This window comes from Amborella trichopoda, chromosome 1, assembly GCF_054954075.1.
Source record: "Amborella trichopoda isolate Santa Cruz 75 chromosome 1, AtrichopodaSantaCruz75HAP2 v2.0, whole genome shotgun sequence".
Classification (NCBI taxonomy): Eukaryota; Viridiplantae; Streptophyta; class Magnoliopsida; order Amborellales; family Amborellaceae; genus Amborella; species Amborella trichopoda.
In genome coordinates, this window is record NC_142336.1 from 14,555,446 (window position 1) to 14,562,928 (window position 7,483).

General features: G+C 37.8%; 1 long non-coding RNA gene across 2 annotated transcripts; it reads left to right on the plus strand.

Annotated features, from left to right (window-relative positions):
- The first annotated feature begins 201 nt into the window (after positions 1 to 201).
- LOC110006469 (uncharacterized) lies at positions 202 to 6,536 on the plus strand. 2 transcript variants are annotated; one of them, XR_016051997.1, is made up of 5 exons: positions 202 to 309; positions 3,029 to 4,011; positions 5,027 to 5,196; positions 5,922 to 6,019; positions 6,144 to 6,536. It is a non-coding gene; the product is annotated as an uncharacterized LOC110006469 (long non-coding RNA). The 2 variants fall into 2 exon arrangements; XR_016051996.1 differs by lacking the exon at positions 5,027 to 5,196.
- Positions 6,537 to 7,483: the final 947 nt, after the last annotated feature.

The following is a 7,483-nucleotide window of genomic DNA, read 5'->3' on the forward strand; positions in this document are numbered from 1 at the left end:
TATTTTTTTTTAAGTGCTTGTAGGGATCAATTAGGAATGAAGTTAATCTATAGGTTGAAGAGGTTATATTCCAAACTCTGAGGTACTAGAATTAAATTTTAATTCAAGGAGTATATGAACAGTATACTCCCAAGGGACTAGAATACGTTTTTACCTTTTAATAATGGAAAACTTTTCTATTTAAATAAGAAAGAGAAAAGAAGGTTCTATCGTTCCTCTCTGTTTTTTCAAGATTCAAAAATCAAGAAAAGGCAGAAGCTCCTCCGGCTAGTTTCTGCTGGTTCCGGCTGCCAGCTTCAACAGTCCTCGGTGAGTTTTTTATTTAAATATTCAGTAGTATTTAATAGTTAGTGCTTTACGTTTAGAAACTAAGGAAACTTTTGTTTCCAATTTAGGTTTAGATCAAGAATTAGGGTTTTATAGTTTTGTATTGTTTTTTTTTTTTTTTTTCTTTTGGGTTTCAATTTTAGGTTATTAAAGAAGGGTTTTACAATTTGTAAAAACTCCTCAAATTACTACCCGAAAATATAAAAATTTGAACAAACCCTATCTTTTTGGTTTTTTTTAATATATTAGTTTTAACTTTTGATATTGAAATTTATAAGGGCTTAGACGATGAATCCTAAATAAAATCCAAACAATGAAATAAGGAGAAAATTGAAATTGCAATTTCTGTTTTAGTTTAAGTTTTGTAAAGGACATTAATAAACCAGCAAAAAAAATGAAAATGCAAAAAAATAAAGTGACATACATATGGGGCATTTTTTTTGTTTTTCTACTTTTCTGTTTTCAATTTTTGGAATGGGAAATCGAAAATGCAGAAGAGAGAAATTAGAAAATCTAAACAAACAGAAAAAATAAAATAAAATTTAAAAAGAAAAAACGGAAATAAAAAAGAGGAAAAAATAGAGAAAAACTTTCTGTTTTTCTTTTTATTATTCGGTTTTCTTTTATATACTTATATAGTTTTAGCTTTTAATGTTGTAATTTGCAATGGCTAAAAAGTGAATCCTAAATAAAATCAGAAAAAATAAAAAAATAAAGAAAAATTGAAATTGAGTTATTATATTATTAATGAGTATTTATGTGTTCTTTACAAATACTGTTAATGAGTATTTATTTATTGTTTCAAGAGTTATATTTGTTTCTAGTATTTCCTACTTTTTCTATATTTTCCCAATTTTTCCTTATTTTACTATTTTATTAATTATTTAATTTCTTAGACCTTAAACTGTTTAATTTCACTTTGATTTACTCTTTTCATTATATTGTGCAGATTGTGAGAAAATATTCACTTTGATTTACTCTTTTCATTATATTGTGCAGATTGTGAGAAAAGGTTCACTTTGATTTACTCTTTTCCTTTGAAATCCCATCTTCCAAAAACTCTCCACACTACTTTCCCTCTTCCCCAAACTTTGTACAGTACTCTCCCTCTTCCTCTCCTTCTTCCCCAAACTCTCCACATTACTCTCCCTCTTCCCCTCCTTCTTCCCCCCAATACTCTCTTTCTCCTAACTCTCCAAAATACTCTCCCTCTTCTCCCCAATATTCTCCCTCTTCCCACAACTCTCCAAAATACTTTCCCTCTTCTCCCCAATACTTTCCCTCTTATCCCCAATACTCTCCCTCTTCCCCAAACTCTCCACACTACTCTCCCTCTTCCCCTCCTCACTGTCCCTCTTCCCCTCCTTTTCTCATGTACTCTCTTTCTCCTAACTCTCCAGAATGCTCTCTCTCTTCTCCCCATTACCCTACCTCTTCCCCCAACTCTCCAGAATACTCTCCCTCTTCTCCCCAGTACTCTCCCTCTTCCCCCCAATACTCTCCCTCTTCCCCCAACGCTCCAGAATACTCTCCCCTCCCTCTTCTCCCCAATACTTTCCCTCTTCTCCCCAATACTTTCCCTCTTCCCCCAACTCTCCAGAATACTCTCCTTCTCCCCAATACTTTCCCTCTTCCCCCAACTCTCCAGAATGCTCTCCTTCTCCCCAATACTTTCCCTCTTCCCCCAACTCTCCATAATACTCTCCTTCTCACCAATACTTTCCCTCTTCTCCCCAATACTCTGCCTCTTCCCCCAACTCTCTAGAATACTCCCCCTCTTCCACTAACTCTCCAGAATACTCTCCCTCTTCTCCCCAATACTTTCTCTCTTCTCCCCAATACTCTCCCTCTTCTCCCAACTCTCCAGAATACTCTCCTTCTTCTCCCCAATACTTTCCCTCTTCTCCCCAATACTCTCCCTCTTCTCCCAACTCTCCCGAATACTCTCCCTCTTCTCCCCAATACTTTCCCTCTTCCCCCAACTCTCCAGAATACTCTCCCACTTCTCCCCAATACGTTCCTTCTTCTCCCCAATACTCTCTCTCTCCCCCCAACTCTCCAGAATACTCTTCCTCTTCCCCCAACTCTCCAGAATACTCTCGTTCTTCTCCCCAATACTCTCCCTCTTCCCCCAACTCTCCAGAATACTCTCCCTCTTCTCCTCAGTACTTTCCCTCTTCTCCCCAATACTTTTCCTCTTCCCCCAACTCTCTAGAATACTCTCCCTCTTCTTCCCAATATTTTCCCTCTTTTCCCCAATACTTTCCCTCTTCCCCCAACTCTCCTCAATACTCTCCCTCTTCCCCCAACTCTCCACCCTCTTCTCCCCAATACTCTCCTCGATACTCTTCCTCTTCTCCTCAATACTCTCCCTCTTCCCCCAACTCTCCTCAATACACTCGCTCTTCTCCTCAATACTCTCCCTCTTCCCCACAGTACTCTGACATGGAGTCTACAGGCTCCAATTCTCCATCTCCCTCTCTCTCGTATTCTCCCCTCTCTCCATCTCCCTACTCTCCCCATTCATCCTATGGTTATTGATTTTTTGTTTTTGTATTAAATTAATATTATTTTGTAATTTTTTTTATGGTTAGAAAATTTAATTTTAGTTATATCTTAACAATTTTTTCCTTCTAATCAGTGCCATGATGAATTTTAATAAGACTTATTTCTTTGTTTTCTCTCTGTTGTTCACTTGTAGGGGTATCAGCGTCTCATGGAGGCATACATTTAGGACACCCAACACGCTCGCAGATCTTATGGCAAATGACGGAGCCGACCTCACAAACTATCTTGGACTACCTCTAAGCTAGCTGATGAGCCTTTCTATCATTTTTGTTCACTACTCACATACATGTTGTAAATAGGGTGTTATATAATCCCTTGCGGAGCCAACTCATTGTTGTTACAGTATTGGACTCTTTTTTGGCTTTTTTGTAAAGGATTACCTTAACCGTTAGGGTTCTAGTAGATCCCAATATTTGTAAGGGACGCTAGACCCAACACCTGTGTTTGCTTCTTTTTTTATTCAATGACAGTCAATTTTCTGAAAAAAAAAGAAAAATTAATGTGGTTTGTCTCTACATTTTGCAATCTACTGAAATACAATGTTATGAAATTGAATATAATTGGAATTGTAGACAAGGAAAATTGTCTAGAGCTTTGTTGTTTGTTTCTTACATGACTGTATTCAGCAAAAATGCACCAAGGTTTTCAAGCAAATTATACTTTATCCTTGTTTGATAATTGTATGACCTGCTTGCTGCTTTGGGCATTGTGTTTGTTCCTTTAGCAGTGTGATGTGGTTCATATAATTTGCATCCAGTGGAGCCCATGCCATATATTTGTGGTGACAAAATTGAAATTAAGCTTTTGTTGCGTACTTCATCCTATTTTGAAATCTACAGGCTAGCAAAATTTGTGGGACAATCTTTGTTTTAGACTAATGCTTTATTTATATGTTTCAAGCTATGCAAGAACTCCATTGAAAAAATCAACAGGGTGGTGCAAGAGTTAGAGTTTTAGAGAGAGAGAGAGAGAGAACTCCATTGAAAAAAATCGGTTGGGTGGTGCAAGAGCTAGTGTTCAGAGGTCGAGTCGTGGCATGGTGCTCTCTCAAGCTGTCCCTGCCCTTACTTTCTTCCATGGCAGTTCAAGTGAAGCCCTCCCCTCTCTTGGTTGCAGGTGCAATTTTCTATGCTGATCTCTCTCTCACTCTCTCTCTCTCTCTCTCTCTCTCTCTCTCTCTCTCTCTCTCTCTCTCTCTCTCTCTCTCTCTCTCTCGCTCGCTCTAGAATAACACATACATGACACTGTTTCTTAGGTGATTTTTGACATTGTTGTGGCTTCCTGTGTTTACTTGCTTTTTTAAAATCTCATGCTTTTGATGGGTTCAGTTTCTGTGTGTGATATAGGCATCCTTTATAGGCTTCTTGAATGTGGAAAACAGCATCGGAGTGTCACTAAATATGGATGCTTAACTGAATTTAACCTCCACTGTGGTGTTTCCCACTTGGGATGATGCTGGGATGTGAATTTGAATGGTCATAGCTGATGTTTATTAAGCACTTGGTGAAAACCATGTCCTAGATTGCCACCATTCTGGAAATGGTCATTTATGATTTGAATTTGACCTCTAAAACTTTGAGTGGGTTATCATATTGACATGCTAACTTCTCTTACTGTTTATCTATAATGTCCCTTGAAATGTTAGAGGCAAAGCTACACTTGCTACAATGTTTTGTGCATTTATATGGCAATCTGTTCGAGGAACGGTAATGTGGCACTTGGTCTGTTTGTGTCGGAGCCCCATTAAATTTGCTTCGATTTTGGCCCGGCCTTCAACTCTTCTTGTTCTAAATTTCTCTCTCTATCATTCTTCTGTTTTTATATGAAATTATGAATTCTATACTACCACGGTGGTGCTAGTCTCATCAACACAAGAACGATCTGCGCACTTCCAAAATATTTAGAATTTAGATTTCAGAGAACTTCTCCTCCCACTCACCAAAGAAAAACACACACACACACAGATGTTTCAAATCAAGAAGCATGCAAGGTAAGTCCAAAAGATGGCTGATGAGCGACAGATATGCAGTGAGAATCTAGTCAGAAGCAAAATTTGTACATTCCTTTTCAGAGAAACATCTCATAGATCTTGAAACATTGAATCAAGTTTAAATTATGAACTTTTGGACAGGACTTCATCAAGATTCAGTTTAGGAGATGGCTAAGAGTCATGAATGAGCTGGTGCCAGTCTTAGACTGCATCTGGGTTGTGGGTCTTACTTGAGCATGAGACAGTGATGCCATCAGAGTTGGGTCAAGTCAAATTATCATTATATATTGTCTGGGGGTCATCTTAAATGGGTAAACTATCACAATTTAGCCCCAAATTTTCAAGCTTATGCAGTATTTACTTCATGGTGTATATATTTTTGGTAATCATGTTCAATACCTATTGCTTTTATCCCTTATGACAATGGCTGAAATGTTGAGATCTTGAGATTTTAATTACTTTTGTTAAGCATTTAAGCATTATTGCTTTTGTTCCTTATGGCAATGGTTCAAAATATCAGTTGGTTTACCTTCTCTTAATTTAATGGTAACATGGTTTGCAACCATTGGCATGATGTGGATGTGGAGGCACGACTGGTGCAACTGCTCCTACCTGAGTCCCGAACTCTTGACCATCATCCATGGGGCTCCTAGTCGATACACTTGGCATGGATTGCAGTCCAGTTTTTACCCAGCTCCTAGCTCTTATGGCTTCTCTCTCTCTCTCTATTCGTTTTTTGTTTTTGTTTCGATGGGTCCCTGGTTTCTACTCTAGTTCTGTGTATCAATGCATACTGATTGTTGATGGGTGATCTCTCTCTCTCTCTCTCTCTCTCTCTCTCTCTCTCTATATATATATATATATATATATATATATATATATATATCTGTCTCTATATCTTTCTCTCACTGTTTGTAATCTTTTTTGTTTTAATGGGTTCCCTGTATCTACTTTGTTTCTATGTGTATTAATGTATATTGGTTGTTGATGGGGTGATCTCTCTCTCTCTCCCCTTTGTTCCTTGTTTTTTGAACAGATGCTCTGTCTCTGTATAGTTCTTACTTCTAAGTTATCTGACATGAATAATGTGAAGGCTAATAAATCTGCACACAAAGAGTACGTTCGTGACTTGAGGTACGTGTTTGACTCCCAAAAAAAAGAAAATTTTTAACTTTTGATAGTTTTAACTTTTAGTTGCAAGCAGACATGTATTTATTAATCATCCATGGGCAATATATGGACGTATTCTTTTTCACAGTTTTTCAAGGACGGACCTGAAGTTTTGCTCTTGCTATGACGATGATACTATTAAAGTATGAGACTTTGCTCGATGTCAAGAAGAGCGGAGCTGGAAATTGCGCCGTACTTATCGATATGGCTTTGGAGAACCTGTAATTTTCTGTGTTTAATGTACTAAATTTTGGGAATGGGGTTGAGGTTGTGGTAGTAACACCAGTTGAGTCTCCTCAGCTATTGGTTTAGGTTTTTATTCCCACTAACGCATTCGAAAACTTATAATTATTTCTAAAAATGGGTAGGGGCTTGTATTTTCTGTGTTTAACATATTAGTACAACGCCGTGCACAGCATGGGATGTACCAAGATCAATGAATTATGGAAAAATGTTCAAATCAAAGCAATTTGTAGTAAAATTTGAAAAATAATGTGCACTAATGCAGTAGCTTTTTGGTAGAGAAAACTTTCATTGTTAATGAGATTATATTTATTGTTGACGCTGATATAGTAAGCATCAATATACAAATAGATCAGGCTTTTGATGAACTAAAATAAACTCTTGGAACTCAAACATAGGCATTGTGGAAGCAAAGGCATGTTGGTCACAAACACACCTTCTCTCTATCTCTCTCACTCAAACAGGTATCTTGGCAACATAGCCCCTCGGGGTGTAAATAGGCAGCGCAGGCCCAACATGGTCTTCATGTTTGCATATTGGCACGGTTATGGAGGTCATACAGTCAGCCAATCACTCCTAACAAGTGTTTTAAAAATTATCGAATCGACACGGAATCGGTCATCCCGTCTGTACAGTTAATCATCTGGTTTCGACGATTTTGCACAATAAATCGTTCGGTTTTTTCGCGTCATGACGTCAAGACCCGTAGTGAAAGGGCATTTTTGTAAAATTCCGTTGATTTGAATCGGGAATCGGTCATCATGACGTCAGGACCCCTAGTGAAAGGGCATTTTTATAAAATTCAAGAATTTTGAGGCAAAAATCGTCAGAGACCCAGAGCCCATGGGTTCGTATGCTTCAAGTGGCCCTAAGTTCTTTCATGCACGTGTGGTCACGATCCATTCGTATAATCTCATCTCTTCACACTCGCTAAAAATGGTGAGTATAAAGAACTATTTATTCATATAGATTTGTTTCTCGCTCTTCGATGTGGGATTATGTGAATAAGTAATACCTTAAAATGTTCATGTAGTACATATGTTGTTAGCGGTTCTATAAACACTAAGTTGCAAGTGCTATATTGGTTATTGTGTGTCGTCGTTGTGATACGGACGTGGGTTTGATTCCTCTTGTTGACGACTTCTTGTTTTTTTCTCCTTGTTTTTCTCAAATTATTTTCTTATC